Source organism: Lucilia sericata, unplaced genomic scaffold (genome assembly GCF_015586225.1).
Source record: "Lucilia sericata isolate MDLA Ls3-8-SP2 unplaced genomic scaffold, ASM1558622v1 Contig000364F_arrow, whole genome shotgun sequence".
Classification (NCBI taxonomy): domain Eukaryota; kingdom Metazoa; phylum Arthropoda; class Insecta; order Diptera; family Calliphoridae; genus Lucilia; species Lucilia sericata.
The window spans coordinates 359939-383619 of record NW_023994383.1 but is presented as its reverse complement, the minus strand read 5'-3'; positions in this window follow the sequence as shown (position 1 = coordinate 383619).

Genomic DNA, 23681 nt, shown 5'->3' with positions numbered 1-23681 from the left:
ACTAGACTATAGACTAGACTATAGACTAGACTATCGACTAGACTATAGACTAGACTATAGACTAGACTATAGACTAGACTATAGGACTAGACATAGACTAGACTATAGGACTAGACTATAGACTAGACTATAGACTAGATATAGACTAGACTATAGGACTAGACTACTATAGACTAGACTATAGGACTAGACTATAGACTAGACTATAGACCAGACTAAAGACTAGACTATAGACTAGACTATAGACTAGACTATAGACTAGACTATAGACCAGACTAGACTAGACAATAGACTAGACTATAGACTAGACTAGATTATAGACTAGACTAGACTATAGACTAGACAATAGACTAGACTATAGACTAGACTAGATTATAGACTAGACTAGACTATAGCTAGACTATATACTAGACTATAGACTAGACTATAGACTAGACTATAGACTAGACTATAGACTAGGACTATAGACTAGACTATAGACTAGTGACTATAGACTAGACTATAGACTAGACTATAGACCTAGAACTATAGACTAGACTATAGACTAGACTATAGACTAGACTATAGGACTAGACTATAGACTAGACTATAGACTAGACTATAGACTAGGACTATAGACTAGACTATTACTAGACTATAGACTAGCTAAGACTAGACTATAGACTAGACTATAGACTAGACTATAGACTAGACTATAGACTAGACTATAGACTAGACTATAGACTAGACTATAGACTAGACTATAGACTAGACTTAGACTAGACTATAGAACTAGACTATAGACTAGACTATAGACTAGACTATAGACTAGACTATAGACTAGACTATAGACTAGACTATAGCTAGACTAAGACGACTAGACTAAGACTATAGACTAGACTATAGACTAGTCGTTATCTCTACTCTAATTTAGTGACGTACATTGCAAAGCTATAGCTTTTGGGAAGTTTTATAGCCAAGCGAGTAAGTATTATTAAAGTGAGGTGGGCCGGAAACATGTTTTATTATCAATAACGTCATAAACATTGTTTAGTTTTAAGTTAAGAGAATTTATTTAAGAGTTTTAAGTTTTAAGAGAATTTCTTTATTTCTATCACCGTTTTGAAGACTTAGCTTGGGATTATTTTAATGATAGTGTAGTTTTAGCGAGTTGTATCGAATATGTATGATTATTCATTAATTATATTAACCGTTTGTGTTAAATTGTGTTTTGGGGCAAAATTTTTGTGGTTTTGTTAAGAAAATTATTAGAAAATCCCAGTTTTTTTATGTAAGCTGTAAATAATTCAGAAGTTTTTTTGTTTGTTTAAAAAAACGGATTTACAAGGTGTTGATGATATTGGTTATTGGAATGTTAATTTTTTGTAAATTTTTTAGATGAATGAAATCCTTAGCCCAGCCTATAGACTAGACCATAGACTAGACTATAGACTAGAATATAGACTAGACTATAGACTAGACTATAGACTAGACTATAGACTAGACTATAGACTAGACTATAGACTAGACTATAGACTAGACTATAGACTAGACTATAGACTAGACTATAGACTAGACTATAGACTAGACTATAGACTAGACTATAGACTAGACTATAGACTAGACTATAGACTAGACTATAGACTAGACTATAGACTAGACTATAGACTAGACTATAGACTAGACTATAGACTAGACTATAGACTAGACTATAGAATAGACTATAGACTAGACTATAGACTAGACTATAGACTAGACTGTAGACTAGACTATAGACTAGACTGTAGACTAGACTATAGACTAGACTATAGACTAGACTATAGACTAGACTATAGACTAGACTATAGACTAGACTATAGACTAGACTATAGACTAGACTATAGACTAGACTATAGACTAGACTATAGACTAGACTATAGACTAGACTATAGACTAGACTATAGACTAGACTATAGACTAGACTATAGACTAGACTATAGACTAGACTATAGACTAGACTATAGACTAGACTATAGACTAGACTATAGACTAGACTATACACTAGACTATAGACTAGACTATAGACTAGACTATAGACTAGACTATAGACTAGACTATAGACTAGACTATACACTAGACTATAGACTAGACTATAGACTAGACTATAGACTAGACTATAGACTAGACTATAGACTAGACTATAGACTAGACTATAAACTAGACTATAGACTAGGCTATAGACTAACATTTTAATTTCAAGAAATGTTTTGATATACATATGTATGCATAAGAACTCTATTGCAGTATATTGACTCATTATTTTATAATTAGATTTAAATATTATTAAAATAATATATTAAATATATCAATACTTTATCATTAAATTTAACCCCTATTAATAAAATTCTTGCTTTTATCTAAACATAAAAAGATCGCTGACCTTTTTGAAAGCAAATTTGCAATCAATTAAAAACAAAAGACTTAAGCAACAAGCGCAAACCGCACAACTTGTCTTTTCTTAGCAGACAGCCAACCATTTAGATCAAAAATAATTATTGATACTTTAAACAGTTATTTCTAATTAAACACATACAAATTCCTAACAAAAACAAGAAATATTTTTATTTAAATTAAATTCGTGTCTAGAAATTAATAACAATTGCTGCTGCTAACTAACCAACCCCCGAAAAAAACAACTTTAAACTTAACAAATATCAAAATATTATTATTAAAAATTTAAAACAACAAAGCAACAACTTTTAGTTCCGTTCTAAATACAATAAACAAATCAAGCAAATCGAACAAAAAAACAACACAAATTTCAAAAAATCAGAAAAAACTTCAGTATGTAACCATGCATATTATTTATATTGCAGTGCAGTATATGTATGAAAAAATTATTATTTATAACAAAACAAAAACCTACAAAACAACAATAAAATTATAATAATATAACATTAATGATCAATAAAAATAGACAAGAAAAAAATTGGTAAAAATATATTAAACCAAGAATTTTTGTAAAGAAATACACACACACACACTTCAGTTTATAGAACCGGGCAAGTTTTACACGTTTTAGGCTAAAAGAAACAAAGTCTTAAACAAAAACAATGTAAAAACAAATCATAAATTTTAAACTTAATAAACAAAAATAAAACGTCTAAAAGTTTTATGGACTAAACGAAAAACTACACTAAACTAGAATCACCTAAAATCCGCAAAATTTGTATGTAATGTACAAAAAGGTATGGCTTTTTAACTAAAGAAAATTACAACAATATTAGTACGAAATAATATACAAAAAATAAATAAACAATAAAAATTATATAGAAAAACAAAAGAGTGCTTTAGTGACTTAGAAATATTCGCATATAAAATGCAATCAATATCATACATATAAACTAGCAATATTATTAGGTTGGGGTTATAGTAATTTTCTAAATGTAAGCCCAGTAATATCCAGCAGAAACTTACATTGAATGATAGGTCTCGGATAAGACTAGAATAGGAGTAGGATAAGACTAGGATAGGACTAGGATAGGTCTAGGATAGGACTAGGATAGGACTAGGATAGGACTAGAATAGGAGTAGGATAGGACTAGAATAGGAGTAGGATAAGACTAGGAAAGGACTAGGATAGACGGATAGGACTAGGTGGACTCGGATAGGACTAGGATGGACTAGGATAGGACTAGGATAGGACTAGGATAGGACTAGGATAGGACTAGGATAGGACTAGGATAGGACTAGGATCGGACTAGGATAGGACTAGATAGGACTAGGATAGGACTAGATAGACTAGGATAGGACTAGGATAGGACTAGGATAGGACTAGGATAGGACTAGGATAGGACTAGGATAGGACTAGGATAGGACTAGGATAGGACTAGGATAGGACTAGGATAGGACTAGGATAGGACTAGGATAGGACTAGGATAGGACTAGGATAGGACTAGGATAGGACTAGGATAGGACTAGGATAGGACTAGGATAGGACTAGGATAGGACTAGGATAGGACTAGGATAGGACTAGGATAGGACTAGGATAGGACTAGGATAGGACTAGGATAGGACTAGGATAGGACTAGGATAGGACTAGGATAGGACTAGGATAGGACTAGGATAGGACTAGGATAGGACTAGGATAGGACTAGGATAGGACTAGGATAGGACTAGGATAGGACTGGATAGGACTAGGATAGGACTAGGATAGGACTAGGATAGGACTAGGATAGGACTAGGATAGGACTAGGATAGGACTAGGATAGGACTAGGATAGGACTAGGATAGGACTAGGATAGGACTAGGATAGGACTAGGATAGGACTAGGATAGGACTAGGATAGGACTAGGATAGGACTAGATAGGACTAGATAGGACTAGGATAGGACTAGGATAGGACTAGGATAGGACTAGGATAGGACTAGAATAGGACTAGGATAGGACTAGGATAGGACTAGGATAGGACTAGGATAGGACTAGGATAGGACTAGGATAGGACTAGGATAGGACTAGGATAGGATAGGACTAGGACTAGGATAGGACTAGGATAGGACTAGGACTAGGATAGGACTAGGATAGGACTAGGATAGGACTAGGATAGGACTAGGATAGGACTAGGATAGGACTAGGGATAGGACTAGGATAGGACTAGGATAGGACTAGGATAGGACTAGGATAGGACTAGGATAGGACTAGGATAGGACTAGGATAGGACTAGGATAGGACTAGGATAGGACTAGGATAGGACTAGGATAGGACTAGGATAGGACTAGGATAGGACTAGGATAGGACTAGGATAGGACTAGGATAGGACTAGATAGGACTAGGATAGGACTATGATAGGACTAGGATAAGACTGGGAAAGAACTAAAGCAGATTCAATGAAAAATCTTTCGTTTCGATATAAAAAAGTTTATTTTGCTGAAAACTCATTCATATCGAATAAAATTTTAGATAAAGAAATTACCTTTTCCCACTACCAATTCATCTATGACTTGTATTATATATTAAAATATTTCATTTATTAACAAAAAAATACTCATTCTTAGTAGTCAGTTGTAGCTAACCGTAAGCTTAAACTAAAATTAAGAATTTAAAGTAAACGTTACACCAATAACATACAAATTTTTTGTACTACAAACAGTAAAACAATATTAAAGAACCGTAACTAAAACCAGTTACAATTGAAAACCAATTTACAAGTATTTTTAAGCGAATAATAAAGCCACAAAAAATTACAAAAATATTGAAAAAAAGAACTAAAAAAATAAATAAACTAGGAATATATAAACGTAATTTGTTTAAACAAATATAAGACATTCAAACGGTGACATTATAAATAAATATATTTTTTTAATACTAAATTGCAACTAAAGTGTCTAATGTCACCTTAAAGACGCCCACTGTTAAAATCAACTTTTTCGTTTTGTTCTCAAGCGTTTATTGTTTTTTGTTGCAATTCGGTTTTGGCGATGATTGTATAAATAAGTAATTACAAAATCATTAACCTCAGATAATGACAGTTTAAGTAAAAGACATACACTGACTGTCAAAACCTACACGAAATTTTACATTGAGGAAGAACTTTGTAAAGTGTCAATAGAATTCGTTTTCGAAAATCAAGTGTTTTAATTAGTAGTTGTGTAATATTTAGCAGTGAGATTCACTACATATTTTGCAAATGGGTGTTTAAGAAGATTAGGTAGGAATGTAAAATTGTTCGATTTTTGATACTTTTCATAAAGAAAAGGGAAATTGAAAAGGTCTTTGAACAATTTTGGATGGAACTACAAATTTATAACGAATAGTAAGTTCTCTATGTTGTGATTTTCAAAGTTAGAGAATCTCTGTCTCTGTAAAAAAAAACCCCACACTTTAATTCAAGGAAGCAACTACTTAAACTTCTAAGAATTATTACAATTAATAAATAGAAACAAAATCACACATCTTTTAAAATTTTAGGGTATGTAACTCGTAAAATGTATATTTTTTTCTCAAAAGACTTAAATTAATAAAATCAAAAAGATTTATAGCTAATTGTAAAGATTAAATTAGTTAAATGTTAAAAACATCAAAAAATGCGTAATACTCGTACTATTTCTATTTCATTTAAGACACTCACGCCGCTCAAAGACTCACCTTAAATTCAGGGTCTTAATCTGAAAAATATATGTACATACATATGTATATTTATTGTTTAATGTTTAACACACGCTACATCACTTCTTTTTTTTTTTTGAAATAATAATAATAAAAAGCAGTAGACATTGTAATAAAATCATTAAATTAATTTTTATAATTAAATATAAAATTTTTTTCTTTCTTTTGCATCTTTTTGACTTTTTAACCTTTTTTTCTTAATGTCTTTTCTTTTGTTTTTCTTGAAATAATTATCTGCCAACTGTGTAACTTACATGTTTGAATGTACCAAAGGAGACAACGACAACTCCCACAATTTCACTGTGCGGATGCATGCTAACAGAGTCTATGTTATTTTCTTTTATGTTATTTTTTGTATACGAGGGGTGTTAGAGAAATGTCGATAAAGCAAGAAAAAGAGACGAGAAAAGGAGTATGATAGGACAAGGATAGGATGAGACTGAAATTGCACTGGTATTGGATTAGAATAAGATGCTTATTATAAGACTAGAACAGGACTAGGATAGGAATATTTTAGGATTAGGAATTGTACAGAACTAGGATTGGACTAGAATAGAACTGGAATAGGACTAGGATAGGACTAGGATAGGACTAGGATAGGACTAGGATATGACTAGGATAGGACTAGGATAGGACTAGGATAGGACTAGGATAGGACTAGGATAGGACTAGGATAGGACTAGGATAGGACTAGGGGACTATGATAGGACTAGGATAGGACTAGGATAGGACTAGGATAGGACTAGGATAGAACTAGGATAGGACTAGGATAGGACTAGGATAGGACTAGGATAGGACTAGGATAGGACTAGGATAGGACTAGGATAGGACTAGGATAGGACTAGGATAGGACTAGGATAGGACTAGGATAGGACTAGGATAGGACTAGGATAGGACTAGGATAGGACTAGGATAGGACTAGGATAGGATTAGGATAGGACTAGGATAGGACTAGGATAGGACTAGGATAGGACTAGGATAGGACTAGGATAGGACAGGACTAGGACTAGGACAGGACTAGGATAGGACTAGGATAGGACTAGGATAGGACTAGGATAGGACTAGGATAGAACTAGGATAGGACTAGGATAGGACTAGGATAGGACTAGGATAGAACTAGGATAGGACTAGGATAGGACTAGGATAGGACTAGGATAGGACTAGGATAGGACTAGGATAGGACTAGAATAGGACTAGGATAGGACTAGGATAGGACTAGGGTAGGACTAGGATAGGACTAGGGTAGGATTAGGAGAGGACTAGGATAGGACTAGGATAAGATTAGGAGAGGACTAGGATATGACTAGGATAGGACTAGGATAGGACTAGGATAGGACTAGGATAGAACTAGGATAGGACTAGGATAGGACTAGGATAGGACTAGGATAGGACTAGGATAGGACTAGGATAGGACTAGGATAGGACTAGGATAGGACTAGGATAGGACTAGGATAGGACTAGGATAGGACTAGGATAGGACTAGGATAGGACTAGGATAGGACTAGGATAGGACTAGAATAGGACTAGAATAGGACTAGAATAGGACTAGAATAGGACTAGGATAGGACTAGGAAAATTCTGAAATACAAACGAAAATAGTGTAGACTGCAAAGTAGACTAAAAAATTGGTCAGTCTTATAACTTAAAATAGGGCTAAGAATAGGAATTATACTAGAAGAAACAAGACTAGAAATAAGTCCTAGAACTAGTTGTCATGCCCACTTAGAATTATTTTAAAAATGGGATATAACAATTGATTCAAACAAACTATTACATTATTATTATGTGATTGCTAAGGCATCAGTTTCTCTTGACAGCTAGGAAATTCACAGAGATATTGCAAGACCATCATCCAGTTCCCAACGAAATTTTCTAATGACCCTCGTTAGTCACAGGAGTCAGTTTGGTGTTAATCTCAAATATGCCCTAAAATGTTAGCGCAAAATTGTTGTTATACTTTTTCTTGTATCTTATCATTTTAAGTTTTTAAAAACTTCAAACTCTGAATATTTTTTACTAAAACTTTTTTTTTTACCAACTTATCTACAAAAATTATGCATTTATTGTTTAAACTGGGAAGTTTTTCTGTTTTGAATACAACATTTTCTTAACAACAACAATTGTTACCTTTCATCAGCAGCAACAAACAAAAAGTGAAATTTTTTTTTACTTCATTTCATTTGAACATTAACATAATGTTTACTTAGGTACTACTACTATGACTACTGCTGCGAAGTTGTTAAAAAATTATCATGTTAAATATTTTACTTCAAAATTTCTTAAAGAAATTTTTTAAAAAGTTGCAGCAGTAGTGAAAAATTCATTGTCAGGGCTGTGTTTTGCCTACACACACTCAACAACATTTCTTCTCACACCTTTTCTCACACTTAATTTAATGTGTGATCTTTTTTTCCCCCTTTTTTTATTTTACTAACTTTTTTTATAGAAAAATCTTTTTACTACTAATTTCTTTTCAGTTTTTAATGGACTCAATACATTTGTAATTTACTCATAGTAGTCGTGGTATAAAGTACATAAATGTGGAGTAAATGTACTATAATTAGGGTTTTTTCTTAATTACACACTAATGGTTATTAAAAAAAGTGAATAATAAAAAAAAAAAGAGATTTGAAATTTAGATAGAAAAATGTTTTTAAGAAAAAAGTTTTTTTGCGGATTTAAATGTTTTCAAAGGATGGGAATTACTTTTCTTAGAATAAATATTAGAACAAAGTGTGTGAATTATATGGATAATTTAGGTCAATCTGAGCTTAAGAATCTCATTAAAGTTTTATTAATTAAATAAGAACAATATTCCCAAAGCTTTCATATAAAATTTTCAAAGTTTTCTTGAACCTCAACAGATCTTATTGTTTTGATTAATTTTGAATTTCAATTTTCTGCTCGCTGGGACATTGACATGAATTATTCAAATTTGTCCTAATAATCCATTATGTCGCTATCAAAATAACTTTATTACCTTAACCCTTTTAATTCCCTAACCACCAGTTACTTAATTTGTTTCTATATTTATTTTTTTGCACTTAATTGTGCATTTAATTTATTTAAAAAATATACCACTTTTTATATGCAAAATATCAATTCATTTATGTTCCATTTAAATTTTGAACAAAACTTTCCATGTTATACAAATATTTGCCATGTTAAACATATCTATCAAAATCACATTTTGTTCAACAACAAACAAATAAAAAAGTGTGCAGCAAAAACTATGGTAACTGATATTTATTAAAAGAGTTATGAAGGTCATAATTGTGGTCTATTTAAAAAAAAAAATTGTGCACAATAAAGCACCTACACCTTCACTTTTATTTAATGTTTGTTATTTATCAAATTATTGTTTGAAGTTATCGGTTAATTTCACATTTATTAAGACAATTTATTACACCTTTAATTGGAATAGATGAGAAAAATAAAGGTTTGTCCCTTATGGAGCAACTCTTTTAAATTTCACGTTCACAAATTAACTCAAGAGTACGATTCAAAGGTTCCTCGTGCATTGATATAGAAAAATATAGGAAGTACTTCTTGGAAAAAATAGTTCCAGTTCAGTTCTAGTTCAGTTCTAGTTCAGTTCTAGTTCAGTTCTAGTTCAGTTCTAGTTCAGTTCTAGTTCAGTTGTAGTTCAGTTCTAGTTCAGTTCTAGTTCAGTTCTAGTTCAGTTCTAGTCAGTTCTAGTTCAGTTCTAGTTCAGTTCTAGTTCAGTTCTAGTTCAGTTCTAGTTCAGTTCTAGTTCAGTTCTAGTTCAGTTCTAGTTCAGTTCTAGTTCAGTTCTAGTTCAGTTCTAGTTCAGTTCTAGTTCAGTTCTAGTTCAGTTCTAGTTCAGTTCTAGTTCAGTTCTAGTTCAGTTCTAGTTCAGTTCTAGTTCAGTTCTAGTTCAGTTCTAGTTCAGTTCTAGTTCAGTTCTAGTTCAGTTCTAGTTCAGTTCTAGTTCAGTTCTAGTTCAGTTCTAGTTCAGTTCTAGTTCAGTTCTAGTTCAGTTCTAGTTCAGTTCTAGTTCAGTTCTAGTTCAGTTCTAGTTCAGTTCTAGTTCAGTTCTAGTTCAGTTCTAGTTCAGTTCTAGTTCAGTTCTAGTTCAGTTCTAGTTCAGTTCTAGTTCAGTTCTAGTTCAGTTCTAGTTCTAGTTCAGTTCTAGTTCAGTTCTAGTTCAGTTCTAGTTCAGTTCTAGTTCAGTTCTAGTTCAGTTCTAGTTCAGTTCTAGTTCAGTTCTAGTTCAGTTCTAGTTCAGTTCTAGTTCAGTTCTAGTTCAGTTCTAGTTCAGTTCTAGTTCAGTTCTAGTTCAGTTCTAGTTCAGTTCTAGTTCAGTTCTAGTTCAGTTCTAGTTCAGTTCTAGTTCAGTTCTAGTTCAGTTCTAGTTCAGTTCTAGTTCAGTTCTAGTTCTGTTATAGTTCAGTTCTAATTCAACAAAAATTGGAACGTTGCTTGTCGCTCCCATTGTGTTCTTTCACTAACCATAAATCGATGTAAAACTACAACTTTTACAGACAAGTTGTTGTTAACACTTCACAAAGTTATTATTGTTGGTGTAGTTTTTTCTTTTTTTTTTTGCACAAAATGTTTAGAAAAACGCACAACTTTTTTCCTTAGCTGCCGGTAGTTTCCATTTAAATGGTCAATGATGATGATGATTGTAATGTTGCTTTTTTCAGCAAATGTATGTTTTTGTGTAAATTTGTTTGTAAATTGTTTGTTTTTGAAATTAAAAATGTGATAAAAATGATGATTACAATGACTGAGCAATATGTATTGAACATTGAGAAGAAACGGCGGAAATTTCGTTACACTTGATTTATAACAAATAAATTACAATAACAGCAAATTGCAATAATAAATGTTTTGTAATGAGGCATAACAATTAGAAGTTTTTTCATCATACTTTGAGTCATGCTGAAATTGTAATGTTTTAATTTAAATTATTTTAACAATTATTAATGGTTTTTCCATACTTTATGACTGTTGTATTCTAATGAGTTTTTTTATAGGTTACGTTTCTGTTTTTTTTTTCTTAGATATCTAATTGTTTTCGTTATGGTAATTAAAATAATTGTCAACACAATCATTGTTGTTATTAACAGAAGTGATATTTGTTTTTTTTTTTTATTAATTATTTTTAACAATTTTATTGTCTATGGAAAATGTTTAAAGATTTTATGGGAAATGGGAGTCAACTGAAATATATTTTTAAACAACGTGTTAAAATATACCTTTTCTATTATAATTTATTAATTAATTAATTACTTTAACTTTTTAGTAATTGTTGCGACCTTGAATTTGGAATATTTTTTCGTTTTTATTGAAACAGAAATCAATAGTTTAAATGAATTATTTAAGCTCCAGATTTAGTCTTCCACTTGACCTAAATAAGTATTTTATTATGATCTCAGCTGTCCATAATTTAAAACTGGTTTAAAGTTTTCCAAATCACACATTTTTTTACAATTTTACTTTACATCACACTCTCACAATTTTTCCCCCTTTTAATTATTTGATGCGCGTTTATTTTCCATTTTTGTGCAGGAAAATCAAATAAAATGGTTAAATATTACAAAATAAAACTTTTGGTCATAAATGACTCATATGGCGGGGGACTGAAAAAGTTGGGAAAGACTTTTAATCTTTTATGAAAAGTATTACAACGAAATTTATAAATTATGAGAAATAACCGTCGGAGGAATGCAATCGAATTGGCTATTTTATGAAGCCCTTTTCTTTGTCATCAGTTAATGGTATGTTCTTACCGCCAATATACCTCGTTCTGTATATATGATCTCTAAATGCGAATGTTATAATCTATTGAAGTTCAAAGACTCATAGTAGTATTACTTAGAACTGATCGTACGCAGAATTGCAGTGTCCGGTTAAAAAAAACAATGAGTCAATTCAGGAACTATTTTTTGGCATTTCAGACTCCAATTCTAACCTCTTATGAGAATAAAGCCCTAAACGCAGACTGATCTACAACTAATCTAGAACTAGAACTGAACTAGAACTGAACTAGAACTGAACTAGAACTGAACTAGAACTAGAACTGAACTAGAACTAGAACTAGAACTGAACTAGAACTGAACTAGAACTGAACTAGAACTGAACTAGAACGCAGACTGATCTACAACTAATCTAGAACTAGAACTAGAACTAGAACTGAACTAGAACTAGAACTGAACTAGAACTGAACTAGAACTGAACTAGAACTGAACTAGAACTGAACTAGAACTGACTGAACTAGAACTGAACTAGAACTGAACTGAACTAGAACTGAACTAGAACTGAACTAGAACTGAACTAGAACTGAACTAGAACTGAACTAGAACTGAACTAGAACTGAACTAGAACTGAACTAGAACTGAACTAGAACTGAACTAGAACTGAACTAGAACTGAACTAGAACTGAACTAGAACTGAACTAGAAACTGAACTAGAACTGAACTAGAACTGAACTAGAACTGAACTAGAACTGAACTAGAACTGAACTAGAACTGAACTAGAACTGAACTAGAACTGAACTAGAACTGAACTAGAACTGAACTAGAACTGAACTAGAACTGAACTAGAACTGAACTAGAACTGAACTAGAACTGAACTAGAACTGAACTAGAACTGAACTAGAACTGAACTAGAACTGAACTAGAACTGAACTAGAACTGAACTAGAACTGAACTAGAACTGAACTAGAACTGAACTAGAACTGAACTAGAACTGAACTAGAACTGAACTAGAACTGAACTAGAACTGAACTAGAACTAACTAGAACTGAACTAGAACTGACTACATTCGTTACGAATGAACTCAGCTCTAGTCAAGGAATATTTAATTAAAATTTAATAAATTTTATTAAAATTAGCTATTCCTAGATAGTTTGTCTGCAGTTTTTGCTGTAAATCATCTTTTATTTAAACAAGAATTAACTAAGTTTTTTGATTTTTTATTATTCAGACATTTATTTGTAAACTGACATAAAATATCAATGTGTTTTATGTGTGTGGCTTTTTATCTTCCAAAACAGCTATGGGCATTATCTGAGCTACTACTACAGACATAGGTATGTACATACACCCATATAAAACAAATTTTTAGTTCAGTAGTATCTATGAGCTATAAGAACTTCTTCGATGTCCTGTTAAAAAATAAAAGGGTTTTCTATGCTTAAATGTGTAAAACTAAACTGATGTTGCCCATCACTGCTTTAAACCAAGCAACTTGTTTAAGTTTTGTCTCAATATATTATTTGCTCTTTTCTGCTCAACTAAAGTACACAAAGAAATATGGAATTTATGTGTTTCTGTTTGATTTTTTTTTTTCTACAGCTTCACTCCTCAATTGAGATGTACATATGTATGTGTGTGTGTCTTTAAAGTATTTAATGGTAAAAGGGAAATTGCACAATATTTATAACTTGTATAATTTCCGCTGAAATCTTACAAATAAACTTATCAACTTTGTTCATAAAAAAAAAACAGAAAACAAATTGAACTTAGAGGAGAATTTTGTTAAAGAAATAAATTAAATAAATATGACAACTTCAACTTCAAATGTGACTTGAGTTGAATGGCGGGCACAACCACAATGTTCACAAGAAATATGACAAATGTGTGCGAATTGTAAGAGAGAGAAAACAAAAAACGAATATTGATGATGGATTATATTACTTGAATACTGATAGCTATAACATAGACTTGGCTTAAATAGTGAAAAAATTTTAAGTTTAGAAGAACCAGAACCAGTTTGAAGAAGTTGACATAATAAAAAAATTTACATTTTAGGCTACAAGTTTCAAGAGTGGATTATAATTATTTCAAACAGAAGTTTTTAAATGGAATTTAACTATTAAGGTATTTTGATTAAAGACAAGTTTAAGGAAAGTGCTTGGTAGTAGTTTTAACTAATTACAATACAAAATCTTAGTTTTTACGCAATAACTCAGATTTTACATAAAAAACCTTGTTTTACAAAAAAAAAATTGTTTTTACACAAAAACTCAGTTTTCACATAAAAATTAAATTCTTATAAAAAAACACAGATTTTTCATAACTACTTTATTTTACACAAATATTTCGTTTTTACCCAAAAACTTTGTTTTACACAAAAATTTTGTTTTTACACAAAAACTCAGTTTTGCACACAAAAACTCAGTTTTGCACACAAAAACTCAGTTTTTACACAAAAACTCAGTTTTTACACAAAAACTCAGTTTTTACACAAAAACTCAGTTTTTACACAAAAACTCAGTTTTTACACAAAAACTCAGTTTTTACACAAAAACTCAGTTTTTACACAAAATCTCAGTTTTTACACAAAATCTCAGTTTATACACAAAAACCCAGTTTATACACAAAAACTCAGTTTTTACACAAAAACTCAGTTTTTACACAAAAACTCAGTTTTTACACAAAAACTCAGTTTTTACACAAAAAACCAGTTTATACACAAAAACTGAGTTTTTACACAAGAACTCAGTTTTTACACTAAATCACATTTTTTACACAAAAACTCAGTTTTTACACAAAAACTTAGTTTTCACAAAAATCTCAATTTTTACACAAAAACTCAAGTTTTCAGACAAAAATTTAATTCTTATAAAACCTTATTTTACGCAGGAATTTAGTTTTTACATAAAAACTCAGTATTTACACAAAAAATCAGTTTTTACACAAAAACTAAGTTTTTACACAAAAACTCAGTTTTTACACAAAAACTAAGTTTTTACACAAAAACTCAGTTTTTACACAAAAACTCAGTTTTTACACAAAAACTCAGTTTTTACATAAAAATTTACTTTTTACACAAAAACTCAGTTTTACACAAAAACTCAGTTTTTACACGAAAACTTAGTTTTACACAAAAACTAAATTTTTACACAAAAACTCAGTTTTTACACAAAAACTCAGTTTTTATACAAAAACTCAGTTTTTATACAAACACTCAGTTTTTACACAAAAACTCAGTTTTTATACAAAAACTCAGTTTTTATACAAACACTCAGTTTTTATACAAAAACTCAGTTTTTACACAAAAAGTCAGTTCTTATACAAAACTCAGTTTTAACACAAAAACTCAGTTTTTACACAAAAACTCAGTTTTTACACAAAAACTCAGTTTTTACACAAAAACTCAGTTTTTTACACAAAAACTCAGTTTTAACACAAAAACTCAGTTTTTACACAAAAACTCAGATTTCACACAAAAACTCGAGTTTTACATAAAAAACATTTAAAATTTTAAATAAAAGTTCAGTTTTGATTTAAAAAATAATTTTTGTTACTAAAACTCCGTTTGTTTCACAAGAACTCAAGTTTTACACAAAAACATAGTTTTCACACTTAAGTGAAGGGCGTAAACGATTTAGCCACTAACCAATATAATCTTTTACTTCACCCAATTTTTACTCTACTAATTTATAACTGTTAACGTCACGATTATTAGATATAATTGCGGTATTGAGCTAATAAAGTTATTAACATTTTTTTTCTCTTAATTTATAGAGTAATTAGTTCATGTCTATTTCCACTATAAATTAACTACATTATGAGTATTTTCCCGTTTAGATTACAATTAAATAAAATATTATTATTGTTAAATAAATGTTTTTAATTAAAACATAAATTCAATAGACATTCTATTCCTGAACTAATTTAAATAAATTGTATAATGTAATAAATGTATGTATGTTACAAGTTGTCATAATAATTTTAATTTAATTATATTATTATGAATATTTGCCATAAGTATTTACCGCCGCATTACAATAGAACAATTAAATAATTATAAAACAATAAAAAATGTATATATTTATGGTACAAATTAATATAATAACAATTAAAGTTATAAAAACCTCATAAATATGGTTTACAAGAAAAAAACAACTAAATTAAAAACTACTAGTTTTTAGCATAATTAGCAATCCTTTTTAATCTATTAAATATTAATCAAGTGTTAAAACATTAAAAATTAAGTAATTAACTCATAGTAGAATACGAATATTCTTAAATTCTTTCCAGCCACTCCTCTATTATATGCAAATTTATTTTATATTAATCACTTATATGTATACGATTTTCATTATAATTCCAATTTAAAAAAAACTCCCAAATTATTACTTTAAACTTGTCAATTTATCTGCAGCAACTTAAAAAAAAAATTACAATTTATTAATTAATCTCACTTACCCAATTATAAAGTTTTAACCATATCATTTGTACATTATAGAATAGATATGAAAACCACAGCAGACATAAGAATTTAATTAAGGAGTTCTGAAAAATAAAGTAAAAAAACAACAACGTTAAAATATCACAAAATAATTACACAAAGTCAAGATAATTAAAAAATAAAATAATGAAACGTAACGAATTCAAAATGTTAAAAAAAATAGATTTAATAAAATTTTTTAAATAAACAAAACTAGCCTAAACTACTTTAGATTAGAATGTCTTGAATAGCAAGGGTTTGGGAGTCTTTAAATTGTTCCAAAATCCCAAGAATTAAAGAGAGTTTTCACACAAAAACTCAGCTTTTAAACAAAAACTCATTTTTACACTAAAACTCAGTTTTAACATAAAAATTCAGTTTTAACACAAAAACTCAGTTTTAACACAAAAACTAAATTTAACGAAAAAACTCAGTTTTAACACAAAAACTCAGTTTCTATACAGAAAGATAGTTTTTACGCAGAATCTCAGTTTTTACACAAAAACTCAGTTTTGAAACAGAAACTTAGTTTTAACACAAAAACTATGTTTTAACTCAAAAACTAAACACAGAAACACAGTTTTTATACAAAAATTGAGTTTTAACACAAAACACAGTTTTTACGCAGAATTTCAGTTTTAACACAAAAACTCAGTTTTTACACAAAAACTCAGTTTTAACACAAAAACTCAGTTTTAACTCAAAAACTAAACACAAAAACACAGTTTTTATACAAAACTCAGTTTTTCCACAAAAACTTGGTTTTAACACAAAAACTCAGTTTTAACACAAAACTCTGTTTCTACACAGAAACACAGTTTTTAAGCAGAATCTCAGTTTTAACGCAAAAACTCAGTTTTTACACAAAAACTCAGTTTTAAAACAAAAACTTAATTTTAACACAAAAACTCAGTTTTAACACAAAAGCTAAAAACAGTTTTTACGCAGAACCTCAGTTTTAAGACAAAAACTCAGTTTTTACACAAAAACTCAGTTTTAACACAAAAACTTTGTTCTAGCAAAAAAACTTAGTTTTAACACAAAAACTAAGTTTTAACACAAAAACTCAGTTTTAACACAAAAACTAAATTAACACAAAAACTCAGTTTTAACACAAAAACTTTGTTTTTACACAAAAACTCAGTTTTAACACAAACCTTAGTTTCAACACAGAAACTCAGTTTTAACACAAAGTTAAGTCTCCTCAGAGAAACACAGTTTTAACACAGAAACACAGTTTTTACACAAAAACATAGTATTTATATAGAAACTCAGTTTTTACACAAAAAATCTGTTTTTATTTAAAAACCTTTATTTTTACACAAAAACTCAGTTTTTACCGAATAATCCTGTTTTTACACAAAAATTCAGTTTTTACACAAAAACTCAGTTTTTACACAGAAAGTCAGTTTTTACACAAAAACTCAGTTTGAACACAAAAAATCGTTTTTACAGAAAAATTCAGTTTTAAAACTTATTCTCTACTCTATTTTAAAACAAAAACTCAGTTTGGCGCAAAACTCAGTTTATACACAAAAAAGTCAGTTTAACTAAAACTAAACACAAAAACTCACATTTCACAAAAAAATCACTTTTACACAAAAACTCATATTTCAGACAAAAACAAAGAGTTTGCACAAAACCTCGTAATACTGGGAATTAATTTTATCCAAACCCTTTATAAAAGCCGTTAATGGTATTTTTCTTTCAAAAAAATCTTTTCCATCAACAATTTGATTTGATTGAAATTTACCTGCCTAGCTGTCGTACAAGTTAGAATCTAGTGCATTTGCATAATTATGTACGACACCCACAGGTTATAATTATTTATAATAAGAGTTGTGTTTCTAATTTGACTTGGCTATGCAACAGGTGATTGTAAATTGTTTTCAAATTGCCGTAGCTAAAATTTAAGAAAAAATAACACCAATGTGAACATAGCATGATGAAGGTTTTCTTGCACTACAATTTAAAATCCTTTGGATTGCATTAAGTAGTTAATTCTATATTTAAAAACTCGTCTTGTCTTTAAGTCTCGAAAAACTGTCTATATTTATTTTATTACCCATTAACAACTTTGTACTAAATATTCATTTTAAATTATTATTTTAATCTAAATAAATAATTAAAAAGTTTATTATGAAAATATTTAATAATATCAACACTTATTTAATAACTAGTTTCATTTGCTAATAAATCATAACTTTTATACAGATTTAACAACAAATGACAATAATTTAATGTTATAAGGCGCGTAATAAATCTAATTGTTTTTTGTAGTTGATTAAATGTTTCATTTTAGTTAGTAACTAGCTATTAAGAAGTTATTTAATTCTTAAAAATACTTCCGTAAACAAATAAATCTAAAACCAGTGGGTGCTGCAAAAGGTTAAAACATATAATGAAAAGGTTATTTGTGAGTTTAAAATATGCAGAGTAAGAACTAGTCACGTGATTGGTGCCATAAGCATAAGTACAAGATGTAGTTGTACATTTCTTTCTTCGAAATCTATTCCCTATTTTTGATTATGAATGTTTTCCATACATTTTATTGTATATAAATTTTAAGTGTAACGTATTTAGCGTGCCTCTGTGTTGATAGTAGCGTTGTAGTTGGTCAGTACGGAGATCGTGGACTCGACCAAAGACTCGAGGTCGCTTAGTGTCCTAGTATAAAGTATATAGTATAAAGTATAAAGTATAAAGTATAAAGTATAAAGTATAAAGTATAAAGTATGAAGTATAAAGTATAAAGTATAAAGTATAAAGTATAAAGTATAAAGTATAAAGTATAAAGTATAAAGTATAAAGTATAAGTATAAAGTTAAAGTATAAAGTATAAAGTATAAAGTATAAAGTATAAAGTATAAAGTATAAAGTATAAAGTATAAAGTATAAAGTATAAAGTATAAAGTATAAAGTATATAAAGTATAAAGTATAAAGTATAAAGTATAAAGTATAAAGTATAAAGTATAAAGTATAAAGTATAAAGTATAAAGTATAAAGTATAAAGTATAAAGTATAAAGTATAAAGTATAAAGTATAATATAAAGTATAAAGTATAAAGTATAAAGTATAAAGTATAAGTATAAAGTATAAAGTATATAAAGTATAAAGTATAAAGTATAAAGTATAAAGTATAAAGTATAAAGTATAAAGTATAAAGTATAAAGTATAAAGTATAAAGTATAAAGTATAAAGTATAAAGTATAAAGTATAAAGTATAAAGTATAAAGTATAAAGTATAAAGTATAAAGTATAAAGTATAAAGTAAAGTATAAAGTATAAAGTATAAAGTAAAAAAAAAGTATAAAGTATAAAGTATAAAGTATAAAGTATAAAGTATAAAGTATAAAGTATAAAGTATAAAGTATAAAGTATAAAGTATAAAGTATAAAGTATAAAGTATAATGAATATAAAGTATAAAGTATAAAGATAAAGTTATTGTTGTTAAACATAGTTTCGACATCATTGTCAATTTTAGTTCAAATGGAAAACAATCCACTACATTTTAGATCAAGGACTTTAAAATAGACCAGTATTTTGAAAAAAATAATCTGCAGGTCCATTTCAAAAATATATGTTTTAAAAAACATGATTTTAGTTAATTATAACAATTTTCTTTCAAAAATTATATGACATTTAACATGTTTTTTTGGTATGCAGGTAATTTACATTAAGAAATGGTAGAAAAAAAAACTCCCTCTAATTTACATTAAATAACAATAAATTTTATTAACATTTACTTTCTGTGTTGTGTTTTGTTAAATTAAAAAAAAAACGCATTAATTGTTAAAATCAACAAGGAATCATTTAAAAATGTGTTTTATAAAATAACAATAAAATTTTCGATAGCAAACAGCAATTACAATAAAAAAAGAAAAAAGAAAATATCAAACATAGAAAACAAATCAAATATAAATCATGGTGTTGATGAGGGTGGTGTCACGTTTTTGTGATTTTTTTTTTTGTTTTACAACAACTGGAATTGGAATTGAAATTGTATTGAGTTATTTCTTAAATTGTAGCGAAAACAAGAGACACGATTACAATAACAAACAACAGCAGCATCGACAACAAACATTTAACAGCAACAACTGAAAAAAGTCAACAACTTATTGTTAATAAAATCGTTAATATGACACGTTTAGTGCAGACAGAATTTTCCTCTGTTCCCATTTAAAAACTAAATCAATCAAATTTAAACTGGTTAATATCGTCAAAGTTTAAAACTATAATTTAAGGCTCATTAATTTATGTCAATGTAAATTTATACAAATATTTTACCATTGTTGTTGGCAGTAGTGTTGACGATGTTTTGGGAAAACAAAGTAATAGATCACGCCCGTTTAAACAACAAACTTTGAACTAAATTGTTGTCAGTTAGACAGTTACCCTAAGAAATGTTCGCATGACATACACCAAAACTATGCCACCTTCAACACTATGTAGTGCCTTTAACGTTATAGCCGCCAATATTTAGATTTAAACATTTTCTTAGTCTGAACACAAAAACAAAAAAAATTTCACATGATTGGCACATTTATACTACTGTTTATTTAGTTTTGCCAATAAAGTGGGTTTTAAGAAACACTTATGTATATTGTTTAAACAATTTCTGGCATCTAACATGCAAAAATTCACAATATATTGTTACTTAATAAATTGTTTTTGTCTTAACCAAAAACCAAGTGACACATATTTTTTCCCGTAAAATGTAAAATGTGGCAATATGGATTTGCAACATTTTAACACAAAACAACCATAAAAGAAAATTAACAAAAATAAATATTTGATTTACAGATTATAACAATTTCAAAACTAAAACATATTTTTAAAATATTTAACCAAATCTATAATTAAAAATTTTAATTAGTTTAATGAAATATTTCCTTATTTTCCCTTCCCCGTGTAGGTTTTGTTCTACTTAACTTTCTATAATTGTTACTAGTTTAAAATATTCATGAAATTTTAATTTAATATTTAAATTTATTCATAACATTTCAGTGTGTTTTGATTAGTTTTTCACATTTCAGGGTAATAAATTGATTTATGAGTAATTATTACATGCTATAAAATATCTGTTGAGTTTATTATAAATTATACTATTTTAACACTGTTTTATATTAATATTAGAAAATGTTGTTTTAAACTTTCAATTTCAATTTAAATATGGACGTTTTGTTGTTTTATATACATATTATTTAAATGTTAAAGTGTGAACGCATGTTTATGCAGCGAAGATTCCCAGCAAACACAATGAAACAACTGTGGAAAATACTATAAACTAGACTATAGACTAGACTATAGACTAGACTATAGACTAGACTACAGACTATACTATAGACTAGACTATAGACTAGACTACAGACTATACTATAGACCAGACTATAGACCGGACTGTAGACTAGGTTATAGACTAAACCATAGAATAGGCAAGATTATAGACTAAACCACATACTAGACTATAGACTACACAATAGACTCGACTATAGAGTAGATTATAGACTAAACCATCGACTAGACTACAGGCTAGACTATAAATTAGACTATAGGCTAGACTGTAGGCTATACAATAGAATAGATTATAGACTAGATTATAGACCAGACTATAGACTCGGCTATAAACTAGACTATGGACTAGACTACAGACTAGACTATAATATATAAACCATAGACTGGACTATAGACTAGATAATAGACCAGTATTAGACTAGACTTTAGACAAGACTATAAACTAGATTATAGACTAACCCATAGACTATACTATAGACTAGACTGTAGGCTATACAATAAAATAGATTAGATTATAGACCAGACTATAGATCAGGCTATAGACCAGACTACAGACTATACTATAATATATAAACCATGGACTGGACTACAGACTATAGACTAGATAGTAAACCAGATTATAGACTCGGCTATAGACTATACTTTACACAAGACTACAGACCAGACTATAGACTAGATTATAGACTAACCCATAGACTACAATACGGACTATACTAGACAAGACAAGACTATAGACTAGACCAACGGTTCCCAAATGGGGGTCCGCGGACCCCTAGTGGTCCGTAGCAAAATCCTAAGGGGTCCGCGAAGACGAACGAAAAAAATCATGAATAAAAATATTCTCTATATGTTAGAAAATATTAAAAATATCTCCAAATTTTTCATAAATACCAAAATACACAATTTTTATTCAATAATCCCAGATTTGTTGGTGACTTTTTGAATTTTATTGTTTCGGTCGTTTATCAGGATGAAGCTAGGCCCTACAAATTTATTGTTTAACTTTTATAAGGTAAAGTATTACGTGATTTGTAATTTTTATAAATGTATATGTATCGAAATAAATGTTTTTATTCCAGACGGATAATGATTTGCCTTAGAATTAAATACTGATACTGGTATCCCGAAATATAAAGTTAGGTCACATTTCATAATATTTTTTTAAATTGTAAGCAAAAGTGTTAATCTAGTTAATTTTAAATATAAATATTCCATTCCGACGTGATAAACAGATTTTAACTTCATTTTGCTGTCCAATATTATTAAATCAACATCAGAAAATTCATAGCGTTTTGCGTAAATAGTCAAAACTACGCAGTAAAATAATTCGAAGGTATTTTAAAATTCAAATTTAAGATCCAAATTCACAGTACATTCGCAAAGAGTTCAGGTCATATTTTATGTGGGTAACGCATTCCGCAACAACATCGAAGAAGTCTAACTTTCACATATTTTCCCGAAAACTTAGCTTACATACTCAGCTCACTCCTATGCAATCGCAAAAAAATTTAGAAACATGACTCCTTAAGCACATGTCGACAATACTTGATAAAGAAACCTTTTCGCTACCTTGACGAGAAATGAACATGAAAGCTCTCACGATCATAAAATTAAACATCATGTTAGAAGTCATTCTATATTTAAAACCATGCAATTGAAAACATCTCCGAAATACTAAATATTCTCAATGTACGGGAATATTTTATAGGGTTTATGTACCAGGACTAAGACAATTTTCGGATGAACAATTATTTATAACAATTTATAACATAAGGGTCCGTGAAATTAAATAAATTCCTCAAGGGGTCCGCGAAGTAACAAACGGTGGGAACCGCTGGACTAGACAATAGAATAGATTATAAACTAGATTATAGACCGGACTATAGATCAAACTATCAAACACTATACACCAAACTATAGACCAGACTATAAAATTGACTATAAGCTAGACTATAGACTAGACTACAGACTAAACTATAGACAGGACTGCAGTACAGACTAGACAATAGACCAGATTATAGACATTATAGTCTAGATTATAGACTAGACTACAGGC